The 27,410-nt window shown below is 34.4% G+C and overlaps 1 protein-coding gene across 8 annotated transcripts in view; it reads right to left on the bottom strand.

Moving 5' to 3' along the window:
* The window catches only part of LOC149086369 (uncharacterized), a 139,408-nt gene that overhangs the window by 103,198 nt on the left and 8,800 nt on the right, over window positions 1-27,410 (bottom strand). For 6 of the 8 annotated variants that reach the window (XR_016195717.1, XM_089254888.1, XM_089254860.1 and 3 more), the window contains 2 exons: window positions 9,530-9,608; window positions 6,614-6,693 (listed from right to left, as the gene is read on the bottom strand). The gene's annotated coding sequence lies outside the window, so the exon portion shown is untranslated. Of the gene's footprint in view, window positions 1-6,613; window positions 6,694-9,529; window positions 9,609-13,912; window positions 14,216-19,527; window positions 20,627-27,410 lie in introns of those variants that run through there. The other 2 variants (XM_089254879.1, XM_089254866.1) reach the window with 2 other exon arrangements.

Genomic DNA, 27,410 nt, shown 5'->3' with positions numbered 1-27,410 from the left:
AGTGCTTTAATAACATTAGTTTCAGTTGCAAATAACATTTAAGCAGAAATCATTTTATGCTTGAAACAGTATTGAACTTTGCCTTCGATGAAAAAAAAAAATTAAAAAGCATGTAATCATATATCAAGGGTGACTATATGACCTGTATTTCCTGGGACATTCCCTTATTTTCACATAGCTGCCAACTTTTGAAAATGAAAATTCGGGAGATTTTCGCGCACACCCGTATTTTATGCTAAAACCACTCCCTAATAATAATAAATACAATAGGGATTTTTCCAAATAAAATAGGGATTTTCCAAACATAAAATTTGAAGCGTAGGGAATAAAATCCCTACTCAAAAACTGAAGTCCAATTAAAATAGGGATTTTACACACATGGAAGTTAAACCCTTGGGAATAAAATTCCTACGCAAAAAACAAGTGAAATTGGAGGCCAAAACTTCAGTGATGTAAAAATAAATATTGTGTTCAATCAGAAACGCTGTGAACAAACATTCTCTGCGAATGACCCCAAAATCATCGGAAGATGAAGGAAAACACCGTCAATTTTTGAAGAACACTGACTTTTTGTGACGCTTGATGTTTTTTTTTCACTTCACGACTGATGATGGCAGTCTTTCCATGACCGATGTTTATGTCCGTAACACAACTTGTACAAAAAGGAAAAGTCAGCCCTCTTCTGGAACGTTTGATGAAAGGAAATTCATCGGAATAAGTATCTTTAAAATTGATTAAATATGTTTTTGCTTATCATTATTCATGCTTTGTTATATCGCACGTACGTAACTTCAACAAAAGAAATTTTGACCACATGTGCATCACCATAATCTTCAATTATTATCCAGGACTATTGGCTGCTAAGCCATTTCCCTGCACGATAAGACAAACAACTTTCTTGTTACCATCAGAGGGTTTGTAAAACTTCCTTAAAAAGGGAATTTCCCCCATTTACGACGTGTGACGTCATTTCGAAAGGGAAAAAAAAGAGGCTTCATGCCCCACAAGAAATTCCTTAGGGATTGTTTTCATAAGCAGGAATTCTTTTTAATGAAGTAGGGAATTTTTAGGGACAATTAGGAATTTTTGTGATTTTCGTAAAAATTCGGGAGATTTAAGAACTTTTCGGGAGATCGAGCGATAAAGATAAAATTCGGGAGATTCCCGAAAAATTCGGGAGACTTGGCAGCTATGTTTTCATGTAATTTTGGCCATCCCAATTTGAATTTTTTCATGAAAAAATGTCCTATTATTTTCCATATATTTTCTACAAAGCCTATTGAAGTTTTTATTCTTTACTGAAATTAAGTATCAAAATTATTTTCCTAATCCTATGAATTATATTATGATAATTATGACTTAAAATATTGTCATGTTCGTCCCCCCCCCTCCATGTAGAATTGATTTAAATCTTCTGCTCCAATACAATGGTGCTTCATTTTCTGCTTTTTTTGGCAATTTTAGCAATAATTGGCAATTTTAGCAATAATTGGCAACTTTGCTTACCCTTGTTAACATTTTTGGTGACAATTGGCTATTTTCCCTAATTTTTATCAAGGAAATATGGTCAGCCCACATATATTCAGCTGACATTCAATAGTTTCAAATATTTTGAAGCCATGCAATTTTTTGCTGCCATATTTTAGGCAACATCTTTTTAAACATAAAAATACCTCAGGTATGCGTGATCATATGTCCTGCTTTGAACATTTTCACATAATCATTGTACCCTTGTTGCTCTACACATTTTCGCCCTAGTGGAATATGGTTTAGAGGAGATAAGAGTTGAAGGAAGCAAAAATTTATGGAAGAAATTCACACAATATAATTTTTTTCAAGCACTTATAAGCCATCATTATTTTTTTTTCAAGGACTTTTAAAGACTTGAAAATTAACTCTTTTTTCAAGGACTGTACGAACCCTGGAAATTTACTATAATGATTAAAAACTATAAAATTAAATTTTTAACGTTAGTTAAAATTATTAAATTAAAAAATTACTTAAATTATTAAATTGAATAAAATATTTAAATTATTAAATTGAATAAAATATTTAAATTATTAAATTAACTAAATTATTTTAATTATTATATGTTCAGGGAGGGGCAATCCACCCTCCCCCCAGCGTCAATGGCAGAGCCTACTGATGTGTACATATATATATATATATATATATATATATATATATATATATATATATATATATATATATATATGATGTATATCAATTGTTATTGTGCCACACCCCTAACACACCTTAAAGTATCTCCACCTATGGCTGGACTGGGAAAAGTGGGCGAGTACTATTTTAAAAAGGCGGGGGCACCAAAATAATACTGTCCTTGGGTGAGGGAGAAAATAAACCAGTTTTGGAATTGTTTGCTTTTCGAGAGAAAAATTTGTAAAAAAAATATATATATATTTCCCTTTTTTTTTTTTTTTTTACACACAAAATACACCCCTGCAAAAAAAACACACCACATTTACTCCTTTACCCAGAAACACAGGGGGTGGGAAGTGACAAAGTCCATTTCGGAGCAGCTTTGAAGCAGCAAAATTCAGGATTCGGAGCAGTTTTGGAGCAGCAAATTCAGGATCAGGAGCAGTTTTGGAGTAGCAAAATATAGGATTTGGATCAGTTTTGGAGCAGCAAAATATAGGATTTGGATCAGTTTTGGAGCAGCAAAATATAGGATTTGGATCAGTTTTGGAGCAGCAAAATATAGGATTTGGAGCAGATATTTATAAATTGGAACAGGGAAATTAACAAGAATATTTTCGTTAACCCTCATCCCTTTTCAAAATAAAACAACTGCACTGTCTTTGCACTGTCATCAAACATCTTTTCATCAGCTTGTTTTTTGTTTTTGGTATTTCAGGCTTTTGACACCTTGTTTGAAAGAGAGGCTGTCATAAAATTTTTCACACCAGTCTATTTAAGATGATTTTTGCTTACTGAGGGCACTATTAGCTGTCTGGAACCACAGTACTTCAAATGGGCTAAAAATTTTCTATAAGTTTTCAATTTTTTCATACTTGGAAAGAAATTGTTGCAAAATGGGAGAGAATTTCGGAAGAATCAACATGACATTTGGCGATTAAGTACTTGTTATTTGGCGAGATTGGCAGTCTGACACTCGTTATTTGGCGAGATTGGCAGTCTGACACTCGTTATTCGGCAAAGTTTCTAAATTAGCATTCGTAATTTGGTGGAAACGCACTTTTTACTTCCGGAATGAAATTCTGTTTCACGAAACATCGGGATTTGACGCAATGACGATCGACTACAGTAATTTCTGCTGCTTCCAGTGGCGAATTTTTTTTAAACGGCAACTGACTCGCATTTGCGCTTTAAAGCTGAAAGACCATTGCAAACCATCTTCAGTTGCACGATCACGGATATTATTGGGGTTTCGCGATGGAAAGGCCAATAGTTAAATAAGGCGTACAGTGGAATAAAACACGCTCTTAGAAAAAATTGTTTCGCGGTAAGCAGGAACAAAAAATTTTTGGCGTCTTTTCCGAAATTCCGGGCATACTGAAGCAAAATTAGCTATTTGGTGTAGAAAAATACGAAAATACACTATTGGAGCAGGATGGCGCAAGATGTTAATTTTGGCGCAGTGTTGGCGAAGAGTTCACACCCCTGGAAACAGTATAATTTTGACCCCTCCCCCCGTAATTTTTAACAGAAAAAGAGTCACTGCGGCCTCCCACAGTAAATTTCCCATGAACCTTTGTAAGCACCAACCGACTTTTTTTCGCGCCAAGGAATCACCGTTTTGCGGTAGTCAATTCAAGATGGCTGACAAAGAGCACATAAAAGAAATTACAAAAAATATACATAATTTATAATATGAATCAACCTAACATGCGACAATATGCGAAAATCGATACAGAGTTTATGGATGCTGCTGTCAGGGCTACCTATTTTATCGGGAAATACGGAAAATTAGGATAAAATGAACACAAAAATCAAAAATCAACAACATACAGGGTTTATAAATGCGGTTGATACAGAGTTTATGGATGCTGCTGTCAGGGCTACCTATTTTAGCACGAGAAAAAGTCGCCACGTCAGCGCTGACTCCTCCCGTAATTTTCAACGAACAAAAACAGTGAATTCGCCCTCACCTGATTTACTATGACCGTAATACAATTGTTTTTTCAGGAGGGGAAACGTAATTTTACTGCCCCTTGACTGTAAAATTCGATAATTTTGCAAAGGAATTTTTATTGCTTTTTCTTGAATTTCCATCAAAAACGCCGTCCAAGGCATTGCCCCCCCCACCCCTAGTTTTGGATCTGATCACAGTATGTAGCAACCTGGCCGCAAGTACGGACGAAAATTTAATATCGCCCGGGGCCGGTATCCACTTTTTTTACCGGAAAAAGAGTAAACTCTGCACTTTTCCTCGTTCAACACCCGCGGAACCAAACCTGCGCCCTCTCCTATTGCGGTCACAACAGCGACTCGAGACAAAAACGTTTTAACATCCGAGGTCTAAAAATGGGATTTTTTACACAACATCAAGAATGGAGCGCAAGATGTCGATAGTAAGTCAACAATCAGAATCGTGAAGATGCTCTAAATTAAGTTACGGCCAGAAGCGGATAAAGATCAGTTGACGGCCCGGGCATAAAAGAAAAATTAATATTAGGCCCTTTAAATTAGGAAAAAAGTAAAGTAGGGGGCCAAAGGCGCGCTCGGTGTGCCCACCGTTAAATCCGCCTCTATTTATGGCTCGAATGCATTAACTGAGTTTTTATCAGCCTGATGACCAATTTTCATCTGATTTGGAAACCCTTGTGTTGAACTAAATGTTGAATTGCAGGATTCTGTGATCTTTTCATAACTAGTTCTCCTTTCGATGAAATTTGGGGGTACGGTTTCTTGCTGAGATTTAAATCCAGTTAGAAAAATAGTACGAATTTTATTTGTAGATCGATCGCGATTTTCGAACGGATGATTTTTTTTTATTGTAAGTAAATTCAAAATACCTGCGAGCTTCTTTAACCTTGGCCAGCTAAAAGAGTATTCTCCAAAGCGTATTAATATGCTTAATACGTATTAATAATATGCGTGCGTCTTTAATACATGTTTTGGTATTCTCCCGCGGCACGTAAGTTAGCTTCTGCACGGGCTCTCTTAAATCGCCATTTCAAATAACATTAACAAAAGTAACAATAGATCAAACAACAAATGTAACTTGCTCGATGCTCCAAGAAAGGAATTCGGCCCTTAGGACTAAAACTTTTTTACAAATAAAATAAAGGATCAATTTTAAAATAAGATGAAAATGAAAGTGAGCACCACGAGTGAGCACGTGGGGAAATAAGAAAGAATGGTAGTGTAGGGGGGAAAAAAGTGACCTGGGACTGAAAATACGTAATAAAAGTGACCAGTTTCTAAAAAAGTGACCCGTGCCGAGCCCTGCCAAGGGTGCCATGAATACTCGAGTACCCACGGAAATTTACAGCATGGGTCTGAGCAACCTCATAATTGATTCAGACATCAAAATTTCATATATAAAACTAAAGATAAGCACTCACAGGTTTGAAACGCTTCTGATGCCCCTGCCCCCTTATAAAGAAATCAGATAAAACACAAAATCATTTACAATAAGTTTCCCAAGCTTCAAATATCAAACCAATGTTATTTTATTTTTCACAATATTGTTGGCTGAGGAAAGAATGCTGAGAAAAATTGCTGACACAAGAGAATGTTAATCAAAATTTGCATTAAATTCAAACACACTGTATGAAAATTCAGCAACTGTGGGAGAATTAACAATAGCAGAGGGAAGCATGTTGCGGTCAACTATAGTATGAAGAAAGCTGTATTTGAAGCAGTCAGTAGAAAGCAAAAATGGATTTAACTTTCTGGAGATGGTCAAGTCTATTGGAGAAGTAGGATGGCTTAGCTAGAATTCCAAAGTATCAAAGTTTAAATGGCCATGGAGAATCTTATAAAGAATGGTTGATTGAGAAATAAGTCGGAAAGTAACAAGATGTAGATGAAGTTAAAATATGGAAACAAAAGAGGACAGCAAAACAAACAATAAATTTAGAGACAGTATTTTAATTTTCAAATCTACCATTATGTGGCGGCTACATAGATTAAAAAATTTTTTTTGCCGACTGTTCGAAAGTTCTCACAGTCAACAGAGTAGCAGTTCAAGAGCACTGCCCCAGGACACACACACACAAATGGAATCTGAAAATTAAACATCCACCTACAAAATATTTTCACATTCCCCCCCCCCCCCCAGAAAGACAAGTGCTCAAAAAATATAAAAATCCAAAATCCTTCTTTCCCAGTCCCCTATTCATCAGTTATCAGAGATTATCTTCAACCTTTTTGAGTCATGAGCAGTCTATGCCTACCATTAAAAGAAAGAAAAACAGCTGGCAACTCTGCAACATCCTCAAACTCAAATCAGGTATAACATGATAAATAATAATCAGCTGATAATCACTGATAAATATTTGGCTGATATAAAAAAATATTATATATATCAATCAAAATATTTGGCTGATTTTGTTTTGATCTCTTTTGGCTACCTACATGTTTATAGGATCGGATAATGGAAGAAATGCTTATGAAACCTTACCTTTGTAACCATGATGACCACAAACTTTTTCTCATCGATATCATATTCGCTTATTTTGTTCTCATCATTGAGGATTTTACCTGAAACAAATGGGAGAAAATTGATTAATCATTATAATAAAAACTTAAAATCAAATGCTTTAAAAAAGAATCCAACAAATTTACATGCAAGACAACAAATCGAAAAATGCATGAAATAAGCGCCAGTCAAAATTTTTGAAAATACTCCCCCGCTCCCCGAAAAAATGGTTCAATATACAAGGAAGACATACTTCTTTGAGTTGTCTACAGTCCTATCTGCCCATATTACAATGTCTACCATGTCACGTTCTGTACCCTGCAACGCCTTGTTTTCTTGTACCTTTTAATATTTTGTCATGCACAGAAATTATCATCCGTCAAGCACTTTAACATTTTGCATGATCCTTTCACTAAACATTTAGTGTTTACGTGAAATTTTACGTTAAAGGGTGCAATTTTCCTTTTTGCATTACAGGTTCCATTTAATCCAGGTTTTAGTGTAGTTGATGTAATCCTTTAGTAACTGCAGTAAATTATGATTGCATGACTATAAAATTAACTAATTTTTTTATAAATCAGTTTCTTCCTTTTCTTTCTGCATTCGGTTTGGAAGAGACCCATTTCTTCCAGGCGGTTTTTTTCAAAAACTTCCTTACCCTGGCAGCACATACCTGATGAATTTCGTAGATGTGTCAAAATGCTTTTAAGCACTCTTTTAAGTTCTGCAGTACTCAAATGAATTTTCTCATCTTTTGCATTCAGTCTTTATAAGCGGAGAAATCAATTACAGCATACAACTACCAAAACACTTTTGTTTTTCAGTGTTGCACTGCAGTGAGGAAATTGAGGATTTTGATATTTTATAATATTGTAAATTATAACTATTGTTTGTAATAATTTGTGTTTTCTAATGATCTTCAAATTAAGACAATTTTCTTTTTGCAATAGCACAAAAGAGATCAGTGCCATTTAATGAATGAATAATGTTTCACTACTTTTGACTTAAAGAAGTCAAAAATAATTTTGTCAATTAGATTAAAATTAGATAAATGGATATCAAAACTTCCAATGAAATTCCTCCAGGTCTAATAAAAAGATTCAGCTAGATATGGGACCTTGATAAAAAAACTGACATAATTTTTACATTATAAGTGTAAATGATAAATACGAAAGAAAGAATAGTTTCTTCTGCTAGGAAGAAGCAGAGTTAGTTTGTTGCACTAGTTTCTTCCAAGTGAAAAAAACTGCTTTGGAAGAAACTGCTTAACTCTGCAAAAGACTCATGCAGTTACTAATTTATATACATAATTAAATTATTGAAATTAAATTTACTTAATGTTATAGAAAATATACATTTGCTATATTTAAAGTATAAATTCCAGCTTATATGATAAATTATTGAAAAAACTAGTTTCTTTCGCTCGGAAGAAACCTATTTCTCCTGGCCGGGTTTTTCGCTTCAGAGAAAACTTCCAACCCTGACACAAACGCTTCAAGAGCTTTATGATAGATTGGCGAAAGGATCATACAAAATGTTAAAGTGTTCAAATTTTTTCTGCAATCCAATCTCTGCTTGCCAGTGCGAGTTCTACATCATCCACCCTTAGATAAGCAAAAACCGTTTTCGTACTTGATGCTGTCTGTGGTTTTGATAAGCCATATGTAGTGGAGCAGTTGCTTTCTGAAACTAGTGAAATTTTTCGGTAAAGCAGGCTATTCTAAGGGAGAAATCAGTACAAGGGCTGGGTTTCCAGATATGCAAATCAAAAAATTGTATGCCAGCTGCTTTCATGATCACAGTGCTGGAATTAGAGGAAGGAAAAGGGAACAACTGTCTGGGCGGTAAATTTTATTTTAGATGGGGGAAAAAGTAGAAAATCCTTAAATTTTATCATAGAGGCGGCAAAATCATGTTGTCCGCCACAAGAAGTGATCCTGATGGCAAGAACTACATAATCATAGACAAAGTACAAATTGAACCTGATGCGACATATATTGACATCCTCATTGAAAAGTTTAAAGAAAGTCAAAAAGGACGTAAATGTCACATTTTTAGTAGAAAAGTGTAGGATCAAGTTATATACATTTGCTGTCAAAACCTAAATATTTAATAATTCCAGAGTTTATTTTCAAATTATTTTATCTATTTTTAAATTATTTTCACCTATTTTTTAAATTACTTTATTTGAATTGCATAATTTTACACATTATTAGGTGCCTGTCCCGACTTTTTTTGTAGGGTCCTGTTTTTGTGAAAATATTCCTTATTTTTGAAAAAAAATCATTAATTTTGAGAAAAAGTAATCTAACTAATCTATCACAAAAAAAAAATTCCAAATTTAGTTTCATTAATTTTTATTTTGTGAAGGGTCTGGAAAACGAACACAACTTTAGCTGGACAGACCCCTGATTATACCAACTGAACCTCTATTAAGCGGAAACTTGTGTTCAATGAAAAAAAACGTGGTCTCCTGCGATTCCGTTCAAGACAGGTTTCAACTATAAACAATAAAGAATACTTATTTTTATCCAACAAGTTTTCAACAACCAGCAAGCAGCGATTAAATATCAATCATTGTGGTGTTTTGTGCAAACATGGATGAATTGCATGACTCATGCCATTATACTACAACTTAAACGTACATGCACCTCATACACACACATTCCTCTACAGAATTCTTAACGAATCTGTATGTGGCGGAATGAGTGTTCTGGATGTATGTGCCTTGCATTCACAAAAGTAAACAAGATTTTGTAGACTTGGCACTGGACAAATAAGAAGCAAAAATAAAAAGATTACCAAAGACATTACCCAAGCTCTTCAAGAAGAATATTAATCATTACAATGTGCAGTAAAACAAAATATCCACAGAAATTATCAGAATTTTATAAGAACCTGCGTATATAAGCTTCTGACAGCTCGCTGGAAATTCCTTGCCCTTCTGAGCCTCAATAAATTCTTTGAATGTCCTAACCTGCAAAACAAGATTGGAAGAATTAGTTTAAAAAAAACCATTTACAGTAACAAAAAAGGAAATTTGAAAAAAAAGTGCATTTCAAAACATGAAATTCACAAATCGAGACCTGCAACATCCAAATTAAAGCAAATTTACTTAAACACTTAAAATTTTTCACAGGCATAATAAGAATCAAAATAAACACATAAGGTGACAATATTACCCATATTTTACAAAACATAGCCTATTTTTCATTATCATTTGGTATCAGACCATTCTAAAGAAATGCCTAGTTTTTTCAACGCTGCTTCCACGAACTGATCTTTACTGGATATTTTCACTATTCTGAATAGCAGCATTAAAAATATTGCTAACAGAGTTTAAAGCGTTTGCTGGAAGACATTTGAGAGCTTTGTTGCTGATATCATCTATTCCGGATGGTTTTTTAACATTTAATTTGTTTATTGTTTCTCGTATCTCATTTGTGGAAGTAAGATCCATATGAGAGTTAGTACGGCTGCCATAGTGATGTAGATACTGAGCAACCCTACGTCTGATTCTGAGTGATGTAGCTGCAGATTGATTTGAATTTCGTGTAAATTGCCTTTCATATCCTTCAGCAAAGGAATCAGCAATTTCTTGATCCGTAAAAACAAGATCTCCTAAGCTATTTTTTAGTTTGTTTATTCTAGTGGTCTTTGGTTTGCAGTCTCCATGCACGCCATAGTTGCCCATTTTCCGCCGTAACATTACTAATAAAATCTGAGAATCTTTCGTTCACATGGGCCGTCACCTCCTTTTTGATTTCCCTCTGTAATTTGTTTAATATAATCTTGTCAATGTTCCCTCTAAAGGTTTGCCACCTCTTCCTGACCCTGTTTTTGTATTGAATCTTATCGAGTATTTCCTTAGGGAGACCAAAATTTTTATTACTTGCATTTTTTTCAGAGGAGACCTCATTAATTGTGTTCTTGATAAGTGTAGTTATATGTTCTACTGCCTGATCAATGTCTTGAGCACTAGGATCATTTAGTTCTAGAGTAGGTAAATTATCAAGTATTTCAGTAAATTTTGCCCAATCAACTTGTTTCAAAATTAACTTTTTCCTAGGGATTAAAAAGTCAATAGAGACAAAAAGTGGATTATGTGCTGAATAAAGAATTGGTTTTACATGCATTTGTATGTCATGAAGAAAATTTTTTGCAATACCAAAATCTATTACATCAGGCTGTCCATTATTTTGTGGAGGATGGTGCGTTGGTACAGGTGAAGAGATGATATCCAGAAAATTGTCCAAACAGAATTTCCTCAGGATTCTGCCCTGCCTATTTGTAGTTCTGGAGTAAAACAGTGATGATTTGCAATTCCAGTCACCAATTGCCATAACTGGGATAGATGTGTTAAATATTTCTCTTAAAAGTTCAAGATCCACATGATTGTTAGGTGGTTTGTATATAGCACAGAATCTCATTTTGACTCTGTTTATGAAAATTGTAGCAGCAATAGCCTCTATGTTATGGGAATTTGGCAAGGGGAATTGCTGACAAGGGATATGGTTTCTCACAAATAATGCAACACCACCTCCACGATTGTGAATTCGGTCATTTCTAAAACACTGATAACCATTTATGTCAAATTTATTGCTCGGAAGGAGCCAGGTTTCACTGATAAGTGCTATATCCACCTGATAGTCATAGAGTGTTTGTTTAAAAAGTTCTTTTGATCCACTCAGACTACCAGCATTCCAGGCCATTAAGCAAAGTGGCCTGGGAGGGGCGTTAATTAGCTGTGTAATTGTTAGGAATTTCCAAAATTTGAATCAAAGTTTCAATGATCAACTGTACTTTGGCAGGGTCAATACAAGCTGATTTAAGTAATTTATCAAAACTTTTGATAAGTGAGTTATTTTCTGTTTGGGAGCACTTCCCAATGTCTACATTTTGCTCCTTCACCAAAGGCAAAACTGTGGTGCAGTTTGCCATTTCAGAGTCTTTTATAGGGTTTGATGTTTCACTTCCCTCTACAACATCAAGTGATTCTTCATGGGAAGAATCAATGCCGCTCATGTCAATTTCAGTTGTATGTATAATAACTTCATGCATGACTTCTCTGTAAATCATTTTTTGTAAGTCCATTTGCAACTCTTCACAAGTTTTGTGATTTTTTCCACGACCAAGTGAATGGGTACCTTCATGAATGGTATTATGCAGTTCATCTTGTCTCTGTTGGAGTTCAGCCATCTCCTTTTCAAGATTTTCATGTGCAGGTTTTTGAGTGTCAATATTAGCGTTAAAAAGTCCTTTTGAGGACCTCACAAAAAGCGAGGACCTTCCAATATTGAACTCATCCTCGTTAGTTCCAACTAGAGATGGAAAATCTTCTGTCACGGGGGGTTTACAAGTAGTGGGTAGCAATGGCAGAAAAGTGTGGGTATTTTTAGTCACATTACCCGGTCTAGATCGACAACCAGGATAACGAGCAGTATGCGGACCACCACAGAAGTGACACTTCAAGAATTTTTTTATCACCCTTTACCGCACAATTCCTGGTTTCATGGTTCCCTGAACAGAAGGAACAGATTGGCATATTTTTACAAAAATAAGAACTGTGACCAATCATCATACAGTTTCTACATTGTAGGGGAATTTGATTTCCCCTGTACCTTTCTATACTTATGGGAATGTCACCTATATGAGTGATGTTTGCAAAATTCTTGAAACTAATAGCTACTTCTACTAAAAATAGAGGTAGAACTCTACCACTAGAGTAGTTTTTCATTATTAAACACCTTTACCGTCTGGATATCCTGTTTTTCCAGATCCTCAATAATTTCTTGAGTTTTTATGTTTGCCGGTAAACCCCTTATGACAAATTTTATAGTACGATCACCCCTGATCTGGTAGGTATGATACTTAAACTTCTTTTCATTGAAAATCTTTGTTACCACTCTATGATCTTTTTCTGAAAAAACCTGAAAAGTCATTTTTTCTCCCGTAGGTTTTTGCTGTGGGGGAAACTCGCACTTTGCCTTGATTTCACTAAAGTCATTTAACCAATTGTTTCCCCAGTCCGTCAATATTAGTGGAGGAATATTTCCCTTCTTTTTGTTTCTTGTAACCATTACAAAGCCATCCTCATTATTCTCTGGGTTTGTTAGATCTTCCCCAATTTTCCCCTCTTGTGTACATCCATTGGAATTTAATTCCAAAGTCGCTTCCTTATTTATCCCATGTTTTTTACAGTTTTTTGTTGCAAAACCATCATCACTATCTGCAATTTCTACCTGAGGGTTATTTCCGTTGTGTTTTTCATGATTCGTCTCATTTCCCGAATGTGTATCTGATTTAGGTCTAACACTTCCATTTTCCATGTTATCACTCACGTCCGTGTTTAAAGCAAGTATTTGACCACGGTCGTTTGAACCGGAATCATCTAAGTTGTTTTCTGCTAACAAAGCAGTCATATTTATTCCCGCAGTCCTCTCGATAGGAGATACAGAGATATCCCCTACGTCACCATCCCCAGAGATATACAGGGTGCTATTTTGTATATCCAAATTGGGTAAAGAAGAGTCACTGGGAAGAAATAAATCCAAGTTAGTATTGTTATTGGACATTTCACTCGAAGTTTCGTAAGTAGAACTACTAGTACTACATGAACTAGTGGTGCATGTATCACATGTATCACTGCTTGATCCAGAAGTTGTCAATGAGTCGTACTCTAATTTTTTGTTTAAATTGTTCACACTATTCTTACCTTTCCCCTAATATTTTCGTTCATTGTGCTATGAACCTTACTAATTTGAGGCACCTTGTCAAAATCCCCATTACTCACTTCTTTTGAACGATTTTCCTTCATCCTGTTCTTTTTTTTGTCTCTCTTTTTCTTACCAACAGGTTCCACAGAGGGGGGGGGGGGGGGTTCACTGACTTTGGGAGTTACTGTTTTGAACCTAAGTTTACTGCTATGAATACAAGTTCTAACATTTAGATCCTCAAAAAAGGATTGAGCCTCCCTTAACACTGCTTCATGCAATTTTTCTTCTTCTTCCGAGGAAGATTCAAGCAATTGCACATATACTGAGAATACAGTCTCCAACCTCTTAGCTGTATCACAATCATCATTTCTAGTAAGTGAGTTCCCTTCCTCATATCTATCTTTTAGCCACTGAAAAACAAGCTTTTCAAATTTTTCTCCCTGATCAAGGGATTCATGGAACTCCTCTACAAGTGAACATAATTTTTTAACCTCCAAAATATCATCTGGTTTAGCAAAAGGACAAATAAACCCCATGAGCACTCACAAAAATGAACAGAACTTACCTATAATATGTATCCAAGAGATGATGAAAACTTGAAGTTCACTAAAATTTCACAAAAGGGGCAGACTTTGCACTGGGGAGGGGGGAAATAACACACACGTATCACAATTTTGAGAGCGATGAACACACAAAATCACAGATGACCGTTATTCCGCACTGCAGATGTACTATAGACGAATCAGCAGCCCCGACGAGACAGGTCGCACCCAACACCGTAGAAGGATTGAAGTCCGTAGAAGCCAACGCGTTATGATACTAACGCCGTTGAAGATTGGAGCATCAAAGAATACATCCTCTCTCCTCGAAGGTCGGCACCCGAATCCCTTTTACTGACCAACCCACCGACGTTTCGAGGGTATAAGCAAGGTTTCTAGAATATATAAGTAAATTGAAAAGTGGGCGTGGCTTCGAAAATGCGCACACTTTGATTCGTGGCGTAAAGTTTTACGACATCACTTTTGACCAATTAAGGTAAAAGGGCAAGTCTAAAATCTGGACAAAAATAACGCCCTGAACGAAAACTTTCTTCCTGCACTAAATGTTATACAAAAAGGAAAACGCTTAATTACGCACACACATTATTAAAAAAATACAAATCAAATTTTACCATTAGATGGGAAATTAATTCCGCGTTCCAATGATAGGTCACATGACATACTTTGACGCATAATTAATGATACAGGAAGAATTTCGTCATACGACAAAGAAAATTAAAAAAATTAATTAACACATGATTTTAAATTCCAGATGGCACATAGAATACACTTTCTTGAATTATCTAAATATTTTCCAATCAGAATTATTATCCAAATTCAACGTTAACAAATATCAATGGCACGTGTGTAAGTTTCCTTTCAAAAAAAAATGAAATTATTAATGAATTACTCAATTAATGACTCCACAAAATAGTTCAGCATGTATGTCTCATCCTCCAGAAAAATTCTGATGACATGACAAAAAGTTTCAAACACGAAAAGCGGTAATTTTGTGTGTTTCCATCCGCAAAAATAAACAAAAAAAAAAAAAATTCCTCTCCACGTCACCTTCGAGATCGGAAACGAAAGTTCGAAAAAATGGCCACCTCCTGCCTTACTATCCTGGAACAAATTTTAAATTTTTACAAACTCTTAATTTCTCCAACGAAGATGCCTCAAAATCGGCTCACACTTGACACCAAGGAGCAAAAATTCCAGGGGATTAATTTAGAATAAATCGGTCAAAGTCTACGACATCGGGATAGTATCGAAAATCAAAATCTTTGAAAACACATACTGTGTGTACTAAAAATAGGTGTGTAACCTACTCGTTTTCCCAACTGAAAAAGGACAACAAACTAATTTTCTTACAACACAAAACACATGACACATATCTACTGTTTGACGCAAAAATATCACACATAAATATGATATGAATAACTCTCGATTACAAAAACTCTGTCATATGTCAAAAGAGAGGGAAAAGTGTGCTATGACTTTTCCACCTTCACAATATCAATGATGTTTTAATTTACTTTATTGAACCATAAAATAAGCATAAGAAACTTTTGCACATCGATCATCAAATTTTAAGTAATATTTAAAAAAAAATTTAAGAAAAATGTTCAATTTTCATAAACTTCAAGTACGATGCATGACCGGAAGATGTCAATCGATTTTAAATTTTTTTTTACGTCATTTTTCTTTTTATTAAAGGAGGCTACTTTTCCGCACTATAGCGATTTGCAAATAAAATATTTTTTTTCGACCCACCCTAATGCACATCCTTTACGTGTACATCTTATATTATGGCTAAGTATTTATTTTTGGTGAATGTTAAACTATGTATTTGATCAATAAAATTGACCATGATTATAAGTAAGGGAATAATTGTTCACACACAAACACACCCACTTCTGTGTAATTATATCTGAACCTTGAGTTGTATGCAGAACTGTAGCAAGAAAATTGTTTGTGGTAAAATAAATTAATTTGGAGATATTGAAAATTCTAAGAAATCAGAATGGTGCCTGAATTTTTTTCTCCAAATTTTCCAGACCCCGCAGAAAATGTAACCAAAAGTGTCCTGATAAGTCAAAAATAAAACCTTTCAGCTATGTAACCAGAACCACAATTTTTTTTTATAATTGAACCGAAACTTTCAGGAGCTAAAGTCTCGTGTTTCTCTTTTTCTTAAATTCCTCACTGTTAAAGAATATCCCTACTTCATTAAATTAAATTCTGAAATATTTTTAAAGGAGCAGTGATAATTAAAAAATGATCTGGCTAAGAGGAGGAGATAAGTCATTCTGAGGATTCATTACTCTGGAGGTGTTTTCCACTTGTCCAAATCAACCATTTTTGGGAACTTAAAACTACAGAATAACTTGAATTATCATTAAAAATAAATGTCAATAACATTATTATATATTAATATCACTTTATACAAGAAACCTGTCACGTATAGCAACAGACCTACAGAATGCCTTCATCTGGCTGACGATTTTAACAGGCAAATTTTCTGGGTAGGGCTTATATTACCAGCATCTTGAAAAATCAAGATAAGGCTTATTTTCTGCTTAGGCGTTATTTTCACATAAGAAAAACGATATTTTTTGTTCTGTTTCAATTGAAGATGTCCGTTGCCAATGTTCAATTCAAGAATCCCACAGTTATTTTCTTTTCATTATAAGATAATGTTATTTTTGACTCTTGATATTTCAGTTATGAAAGTCTGATGTACCTGTATAAAACTTATAAAAAAAGTATTGAAAAACATGTAAATATTTTTTGAATGAAAATTCAGTTTACATACATTGGTTCGCTTCTTCACAGATGTTTCAATTTATTTATACAAAGATTTGTGTGTGTGAAAAATTATTGTGTATTATAAATAAATTTCTGTAGGTATGCTTATCACATATATCAGGTATATTTTTTAAATGAAGGTCCATGGTTACAATTTTCTGTTTGTGATTTCTTGTAAAATATTTTAATATATAAGTCTCATACCTAAATGCTTACATAAAAAAGGTAGAAGAATTATAAAAAGGGTGTTTGTGATTCCAAGAAATTATTTATCATCACATTTTTGTTCCTAAAAAAATCATTAAAAAATATTTCAAAATATACATATTCTAAACACTGCACTATGCAGCAATTTTTGGAATACATAAACTAAGCTCAAACTAAAATTTTAACCTGAAAGTAACACATTTTCTTCGAAAACAAACAATATTCCCTAAAAAAACCCAGCCCGGGTAGGGGGAATGGGTATCTACGGGGAGCAAATTTGACAACCCTGTCTTTGATCACCTGATTCTATCTCTTTGTTGAGACAGCGGCGGGCCATGCTCTGGGTAAGAAAGGGAGGCATCTGAGTGAATCGAATAATTCATTTCTAAAAACATGTTTTATACAAAGGTTCATTAACTTTCATAATGTACCAGTAAGAAAAGCTTGCAAAGAAGCCCATTAACACGGATAATTTAACACATAGAATTTAATACATGTAATTAATGTGAAACAAATGTACAGTTGATCCCCCCTTATAACGTTCCCATTTAGAATGTTTTCCCACTTTGTATGACTTATTTCCGTGGTCCCAACTCTAAGTAGTTCTCATTTCCTGTTTAAAATATTTTCCTCCTTACGTTTTTATGATGGTTTTTTGAAAAACGTTATAAGCAGGATCCACTGTAATTAAAAGTTGAAGGTGCACATTTTTATATATTTACTAATAAATCAATCTATAAATTCCCTTCTGTTAAATTTTTGATTTCATTAAAAAAATCTTTAGCTCTTTCAATAATTTCTGATTAAATTTAAAGTAAACGAGATTCTCTTGGTTTTTTTTTTCCAAAAAAAAAACTCACAAACGTGGCCTGAATATAAATTTTCTTTCATATTAAGTATCTTAGTTGCTGAAAATTATATACAGTATCAAAATTTCTCATTTCTTACTAACTGCATTTTCTAATTTTGCACTACATTCTGATGCTCCATCTTGAGCAAATTTATGAATGAGGGTTGCATCATACATGTGGTGGTGGTGTATTATCTTACAGGCTTTTTTCCCTTCATAAAGAAGCAACAGTAGTGACTTCACTGTCATGCTAAGAGCAGGTGGTCTTTATAATCCAAAAGACACCAGCTGCTCCTAAGGATAAGGACCAGTGTAGTTTTACTACTACTTACATTACTTCACAGAAATTTTCATTTTATTTCCATAGGAAGCAGCACATCTCATACTGTGTACCGCCAACAGGCTTAATATTAAATTATTATTTTTTTACATATTTTCAACATTACTCTCCTAGTTAATCAGGTTCTACTGTACAGTAGTAAAAGCTTGAAATTGGCCAGTTCGTGAAGTGGCTGGTGATCCCTGTCCAAATAATTTCCAATTAGAAATTCCTTGGAATATAGACTGGGTCACAGTTTGGTTAAAATGTACAGTAGTAAGCGATTTATGAGAAATAATCAGCTATATACAGAGCGATTATAATTAAAGTTCAGATTCCAAAACACGACTAAGAACTTCTGGTCAGAATGGCGTGAAAATTTCCATGGATCCATTGCATGAAGAAATGGAATGGTATAATCTATTTTACGCAACCATATCATTTTGGCCCTTCAACAGCATCAGTTTGTGAATAGCAGGTCTGGACAAATCCCAGATGCCAAGGTAACTAGAAAATCGGTTTTGGCACCTAAAATTTTATATGCCTCATTGCTAAAACGAAGTGTAAGTATGAGAGAATTTTTTTTTTGATTCTGTAATACTGTGTCTTCCAACATGAGAATCGGTCATAAAGTCCCAGAAAAAAAACAAAAAACACATTACACAGGATTGTTTTTCTTAGGATAAAAAACATGCTTTGTTCTTAACGAATTTGGCTGGTGCCTAGATTTTTTTTTCAATTTGTCCAGCCCTGGTGGATAGCACAACTTTTATCAAGATGCACATTGCAACTATTATAGGCCAAAGAGAGATATTTTAGCTTTACAATAATATTTATGAGAACTATGAACATTTTACTCCTTATATGAATGTCTTTTAACACCTAGGCCAGTGATTCGAATAGGGCATACAGAGCGTGGTTACCTTGACCACAAATAACCCTTATCAACGGGGAGTGCTAGTGTTACATCTTAATTAACATTTACCACATGAAAACAAGTAAAAAGAACCAAATCACTACAAGTCACACATACACATAGATAATAGTTAAGATAATTAAATTTTAATTACTTTTCTTCCCTAAAGATATTTTAACAATACAGCAGCATCATTTAAAATACTTCGAAATTGACATTGAGCAAATTCAAAAGTCCCTCCTTGCAGAAAAAAAAAATTACTTTTCCAACGACAACATTTAACAAACCTCCACTTTAAACAGCGAAACAAACATATCAAAAATAAACACAAAATTGTGCATTGTCATAGCGATCATTAGAATTAAGACACATTAAAGAAATTCCTACTTAACTGAAAATTCAATGGGATGGGAGTTTGATCTAACCTCAAAGAAATCATGATATTAACAAAAACTTTACAAATTTCCGGATCATCGCCATGAACTCAAAATAACAGGTGAATGAGAGAGAGAAACAAAGAGGAAATACCTCACATACTCACAGATTCCGAGTGACTCGACGTTCTGCCACCCAGGGGTCAGTGTTCCTGCCACAGTTCTTGGATCTCGAATCAAGTTCTAGGGGCATCGGGAAACAGGCGGCCTATCCAAGATAGGACAAAACTCTCCGGATCCTTATCCGCTCTGGACATGGTGACAGGCTTCAGGATTGCCTCGGCAAAAAAATGGAGATACTACTGCGGTAGCGAAAGCAACATCTCGCGAGAACGATTTCACATTACTAACATCAAATTAACCGCGTTTTTCTCGACGAGAGAAAACACAGAAGACTGCACCAAGACTGACCAACGACTAACCAAAACTGACCAACCCACCGACGTTTCGAGGGTATAAGTAAATTGAAAAGTGGGCGTGGCTTCGAAAATGCGCACACTTTGATTCGTGGCGTAAATTTTTACGACATCAATTTTGACCAATTAAGGTGAAAGGGCAAGTCTAAAATCCGGACAAAATAACGCCCTGAACGAAACTTTCTTCCTACGGGGAGACTCTTCTGATCCCAAGGACAATGCACTAAATGTTATACAAAAAGGAAAACGTTTAATTACGTACACACATCATTAAAAAAATACAAATCAAATTTTACCATTAGATGGGAAATTAATTCCGCGTTCCAATGATAGGTCACATGACATACTTCGACGCATAATTAATGATACAGGAAGAATTTCGTCATATGACAAAGAAAATTAAAAAAATTAATTAACACATGATTTTAAATTCAAGATGACACATAGAATACACTTTCTTGAATTATCTAAATATTTTCCAATCAGAATTATTATTCAAATTCAACAATAACAAATATCAACGGCACGTGTGTAGGTTTCCTTTAAAAAAAAAAATGAAATTATTAATGAATTACTTAATTAATGACTCCACAAAATAGTTCAGCATGTATTTCTCATCCTCCAGAAAATTTCTGATGATGTTGCAAAAAGTTTCAAACACGAAAAGCGGTAATTTTGTGTGTTTCCCTCTGCAAAAATAAACAAACAAACAGAAAAAAATATTCTCTCCACGTCACCTTCGTGATCGGAAACGAAAGTTCGAAAAATGGCCATCTCTTGCTTCACTATCCTGGAACAAATTTAAATTTTTACAAACTCTTAATTTTTCCAACAAAGATGCCTCAAAATCGGTTCACTGTTGACATCAAGGAGCAAAATTTCCAGGGGATTAATTTAGAAAAATCGGTCAAGTCTACGATATCAAGATCGTGTGGAAAATCAAAAATTTCGAAAACACATACCGTGTGTACAAAAAAATAGGTGTGTAACCTACTCGTTTTCCCAACTGAAAAAGGACAACAAACTAATTTTCTTACAACACAAAACACATGACACATATCTACTGTTTGACGCAAAAATATCACACATAAATATGATATGAATAACTCTCGATTACAAAAACTCTATGCCATATGTCAAAAAAGGGGGAAAAGTGTGGCATGACTTTTCCACCTTGACACAACACCAGTGAAGCAGCTGCTGAAGATCCATTTTGAACATGATACGACACCCAGCTGCCATGTTCACCTGAATATAATGTGAATATGCTACTATAACCCTTGCTTTGGAGATATCCCAAAATGTCATGTGCAGTGGTCAGATTGCAAACTTCAGTGAAATGAAAGTACATCACACACATCATAACCATATAATACTCTAATAAGTAGTTGAACAAGCATTTTTGCGCTTTCACCTCACAGGCAGAACACGGTGGACAACATATTTAACATTACTTGTGAAAGTTGTAGTTGCTTGTTTAAATGACTTCATTTTTGTGATGTTTCCTTGAATTATGAAATCATACCATGTTAATTGCATTATCATTTTGCCTTGACTGGCTATCATATCCATTCTGCAAGCAAATTTCCCATGTGCTGGATGAGTACAGCGTCATCTATATTTTATATTTTCAAGCATTTCACCCCCCCCCCCCAACTTAGAACCTAAAAAATTAGAAAATTACATTTTCTGTCGATTACTACTGTGCAATCGCAGGCTCCAAACCAGGATTTTCTGGGGAGGGGGGCACAGGTGCATGCCATACCCTTCCCCAAGAAGATAAAAATTAAAAATAATTTTGTAGAAAATTAAAATATTGGGGAAGAAACACATTCTTATACTATATCTGTGGTGTTTGGTCAGAACCTGATATCACCAAAAAATATATTTTTTATCTAAATGTAACTCTAGCTAATTATTACTAATTAGAAGTGAGATAAATGCATAAATACGTGCGTACGGCTAAACAACATTCTGATGTAAATTTTAATTTTTTGTTCTTAAATGACAATGCTTATATTTCAAAAATGTGTTTTGACCAAACACCACAGATATGTTACTTTAAAATTCTGTTTGAGCATTAGTGACCCATAATTTCTGTGAAAGAAATCCTTATGCCCCTCTAAAAGCCAATGTTGCATACACACATGATTTTCGCGATGCGAAATAACAACTACCGCATAGCAGCTAGATGACAAAACTGAGTATTCAAAGTAGAGTTTTTCTTTTTTTTCCCCCTGAACGATCTCTCAGAAAATGTTTTACAATTTGAACACACAGGCATTCCAATCCTTTAAGATTTTTCAAAAAATGTGCATTCGCAATCTTATAGGAACAATGTGAATTTACACTGTATAGACGCAGTCTTTGAATGCCGGCAGATAGCGCCGAAAGTACTGTAACTTCCGATATGTAACCGGCCCCAAAGCAGAATGTTTAGCACTGTTCTGCGACGAGCCCTTGGCTGACTGGAAATGCTCTGCGGTAAAAATCTCCATATATGTAATGGTGTTTTTTGCACTTTCTTAAAATTCTTCCGAACTGTTCTGCAGTAGCACTAATTGTTCTGCGAAGTACGTCGCAAATTTTGGCACATTCTGCTTTGGGGGTAACAGGGAGGGGAAAACCCGCGGGGAAGGAATAGAAACTACGAAATCTGAAAATTCTGTACACAGCCCCTTATTCAGGAAAGCAACTAGATGATATCCATCATCGTATTCTTCAACAACCCATGCATTATATCAATTCAGTACACAAAGTAGTAAAACCACTTTTTCAAGGTTGCACGATCATGATAGATGGTAAAAAGAAAGTGGAATCTCTTCTTTTAACAAGAAAAGAATGCATCTCGCAGGATGCGTGGACCAAATTTTTATGCATCTTTTTCCAAAATTCCAGTCCTGGGACCCAGAACAGATGCAGTATAATCCAGATCCCTTGGCTACTTTTTTTGGCACCAAACAAGTCCGACTGTCCAAGGAAAAGTCGCCATGAGGTGACTGACTATGGACACTGAAAAAAACCCAGCGTAGAAAACATAACAAAAACAGAAATCAACAATATTACAAATAATAGCACAAATATTCTCAGTATGCAGGGCCATCTTAAGAGCATCATGGGCCCGTGGGCCTAGTGATTTTTCTGAGGCCCCACTGGGTTAATTCTAGATAATTTCAATCAGATCTCATTTTTGTGATGTCTCCTCTTTCCTTGAGGCACGGGTGGGCCCATGCTTTAAAACGGCCCTGTCAGTATGAAAAAAATAAAAAACAGACTTTCTTCGAAACAATAAATCGATATGGGCATAAGTTTCTCTGGGTATGCAGACTCTTAGGAATTCCCTCTTAAATAAACTACGGTTCTTCTAGTTGTAAAAATAAATATTCTCCATAAAAAAAAAAATTAAACCCGGACTCTCTTTGAAAAATAAACCGATCCGGGCACAAGTCACTGGGTATTCAGACTTTATAATAATGGTAAACTAAAATAATGATATTTCTTTACAATACTGAAAATGGAAGGGCAGAAGTTACAAAAAATAAGAATAAACATATTGGAAAAATGCAACCCGATGAAAACATATGCCTGCCTTGGCGACTTACAGCGCCCTTGGTGATCTGGATTATACTGCATCTGTACCATTATTCGGCCTGTGGGACTGATGAAGATACCCCCTACCCCAGCTCAAGGATCCAGACTCTTCCATCATAGCCAAAAACCTCCTTCGAACTGAAATCACATTTTCGACAAAATGGGAACAGTAAATTCCGAATATACAATACACCATAGCTTGGTGACTAGTTTATCGCCAAGCCCAACTGGCTAGGTTTACCAGTGGGACGATAGTTGAAAACTTGCAGACAAAAAAAGATTTTATATATATATATATATATATATATATACACACATACATAAAGAGGTGGGTTGAACGATGCCCACACGCCCTGAAACCTGTTTTCAGAAAGGTCCACAAAAAACCCCTTTGAAAAAAAAACCCCCTACACTTTTTTTTCAATTTAAGGAACCCAATATTTTCTTTTGCGTCTAGGGCCTCAGCCAACCTTAATCTACTTCTGTATAGGCCTAATGCAAACAGGAGAATTGATAGTTATTCAAGAGCCTATATTAAAATTTACCATCTTCAACTTGTACAGATCACATTCATTCCCACAAACTCAATGTATTGAAGAACTTGATTCACTTTTTAAAAACATCAAATATAGAGATGTTTTACTAATTGGTGATATATTGACATCCTTAAAACTGATTCTGGTACCCACTCAGATTATCAGGACATGTTATCCAGTCATGGATTTACTCCTTTAATATTCAAAATAACAAGACCTCTCTCTAACTCCTGTATTGATCATAATTTTATTCGTAACTCATTTAGAATCAAGGAAATTTCTTCATCTATATTTACTACAGATTTCACTGATCATCATCCAATTTCATGTAAACTCAAGTTTTTATTGATTAATCCAAGAACTGATAATACTGACACGAAACGCTTTAAAAAAATTGACTTATCTGGAATCGCAACCTATATTCAACATTATAACTTTGTTTTTACAAATGAAAATCCAGGATTAGTTTTTGATGAATTCATGGTTAAACTTGAAACCATAATTAGCAATCATACATCATACTTTCAGAACAAACCGAAAAATAAAAATAAACCTTGGATTACCTCTGACATAGTTGACTTAACCAAGATTAAACAAAAACTTTTTTGAAAACAAAAAAATACCCATTCGACATAATAGTCAAGAATGCTTACAAAAACATCACAACATATTTCAAAAAACAAATTAGAGTGACAAAAAAAAATTATTACTCAACTTGTTTTTCGAATTGCTCTACATCATCCGAACGTTGGAAACTAATTAACAAAATACTTGGATATGATAAAAAAAAACTACACTCTGCCTTCAGAAACTAATTTGCATGTACTGACTAATGATTTTAATAACCATTTCATAAATATTACACAACAAACCCACGAATATGGAAATTTTGAGCAGTGTATTCCTCGCAGTGACAAATCAATTTTTCTGGCCCCCACAGATCGAACTGAAATCTATAAAATAGCAAAATCTCTTAAAGACACTGCATCTTGTTATGATACCTTGACTACTAAAATTCTAAAGAGCTTTCCTGAATGCATGTATCAACTAATGGCTGTCCTAATTAATAATTGCATTGAAAGGGGTGAATTTCCTGAATCACTCAAATCAGCCATAGTTGTTTCTATTTTTAAAAACGGTAATCAGAATAACCCCAGCAACCATAAGCCCATCTCAATATTATCACCTACCTCGAAAATAATTGAAACACTTATTAAAACTAGGATTTATTCTTTTTTAAATAATACTTTCTTCTCCAATAATCAACATGGTTTCCTACCAAATAGAAATACTGAATCTGCTCTTTTAAACTTTTCTGAATATGTCTACAAGAATATTGACCAATCTAGAAAAACAATAGGTATCTTTCTGGACATAAGAAAAGCATTTGATAGCGTGAATCACGAAATCTTGCTCTCAAAATTGTTCTCCTATGGAATTAAGGAAATACTTTTAATTTTACCCATTCTTATCTCACTAATAGAACTCGAAAAGTTAAATGAAATAATTGCTTAAGTAAGGCCATGAAGATAATCAAAGGAGTCCCACAAGGATCTAATTTAGGACCATTATTATTTATAATTTTTATCAATGATCTATGTAATTTAAATATCAATGGTAAAATCATCAAGTTTACAGACGATACTGTAATTCTTTATTCAGGAGATGCCTACCCAAGACTTATCAACAATATAAATACCGATCTGTTAACAGTTCGTAATTGGTTTATTGCTAATGATTTTCATGTCAATATTTCTAAAAGTAAATTTATCAACTTTTCCTTACACAATATTCCACAAACCAAATTGTACTAGTAATAATTCATGTGACTGTCAACGTATAGAACAAATATCCTCTATAATATACCTATGTATTTATATTGATCAAAATTTAAAATGGATCTCTCATTGTAATAATTTAAAATGGATCTCTCATTGTAATAATTTAAAATGGATCTCTCATTGTAATAATTTAAAATCAAAACTTTGTTTCATTTTATACAAATTCTTCAACCTGAAACCATATATAAACCGATCTTTCTTGCTAACCTATTATTATTCAATGTTTTATTCACACTTACTTTATGGTTTGCCACTCTGGGGAAGTGATTATGTCACCAATATTGCACCCATTATTTCTTAACAAAAAAAAATTATTAGAATTTTGGCAAGCAATTACATTACTCCAACAAATGAACTTTTTCTTCAATTAAACATCCTTCCTTTAAGACATCTATACTTTTACCGATCCATACTTATAATTAAAAAAAACCAATTCTTTTTACCTCTGAACTGGTCAAGAACATCTAATAGACAATTTTATTTACTCAATGCCTTTAGTTCATAAAACTATCAGTCAGTCACTACTACCACCAACTACTACTTCATATTTTTGCTCTCCCAATAGTGACTCATTAACAAGGTTTGACTGTATTCATAGATGGAAAATTTGGAAATGCAAAACCTCATTGCCAACAATATTCGGTAAATGCAGCAAATTACAAAACGAGAGACCAAAACATCAATAACAAATCCTGATATTTTTACTTGCTGATGACCTTTCCTTCTCGAAATGGCATCCGCGGCAGGAATGGGAAATGGCTGACGACACCCCAATTCCCGAGAAATAAACAATCTGGGATTAAGAGACCAAAAAGAAAAACATGGGCGAACAGCCATAGACTAAAGATATAATAGACAGCACACGCTATTCATAAAACTTGTTAAACGTGAAGAAAAGATGAGCAGTACTGTCGGGGAAGGAACAGGTTCTGTGCTATTACATTTGGCTCGTTTTCGCAGAACATAGTGATTTTGTGTTAATGCTAGGATGTTGTTGTAACGAAATTTGACTGGATCGAGAGTAGATGAAAACTTTCCTTCATTTGTTCAATGAATTTCATTCATTCTTTTGTAAAATATTTAGGGAATGTGGGATTTGAAAACAAAAAAAATCAATTCTATATAATATAAACAAATATTGAAAAACAAATTTTTTTTAATTTTCCAAAAGGTATAATTCCTAATAATTTAAGACTTTTGAGTTTTTAAATGTTATTATATAACCCAGTGTTTCCCAAAGTGGGCAATATCGCCCCCTGGTGGGTGATGGAATGGTCCAGGGGGGGGGCGATAGAAGCTACGGACTTAACATAAGATCGTATGGGTTCACTTGAGTTGCGGGGGGGATGGGAGGAAAAAAATTACTGATGAAGGGGACGATGGAACAAAAAGTTTGGGAGACTATGATATATGCTATAACCTATATCTTATATATACAGCCTATTTCATTTATATTTTTAAATATTCTCTTCTTATTCACTTTGCCACTTTTAATTTCGAAAATTTATTTTAACTAGGGGTTATTAAAACAAAAATTATCTTCCAAGAACATTAAAATTGCTCTAATCATACATTTATTTTGAGTATATAATTATAATGCATCATT

Source organism: Pholcus phalangioides, unplaced genomic scaffold (assembly GCF_987345545.1).
Source record: "Pholcus phalangioides strain wild (caught in Gottingen) unplaced genomic scaffold, Ppha-v1.0 ptg000004l_1, whole genome shotgun sequence".
In the NCBI taxonomy this organism is placed as follows: domain Eukaryota; kingdom Metazoa; phylum Arthropoda; class Arachnida; order Araneae; family Pholcidae; genus Pholcus; species Pholcus phalangioides.
Note: the sequence above shows the minus strand (reverse complement) of the source record. Positions and strands in the feature narration are given on the sequence as shown.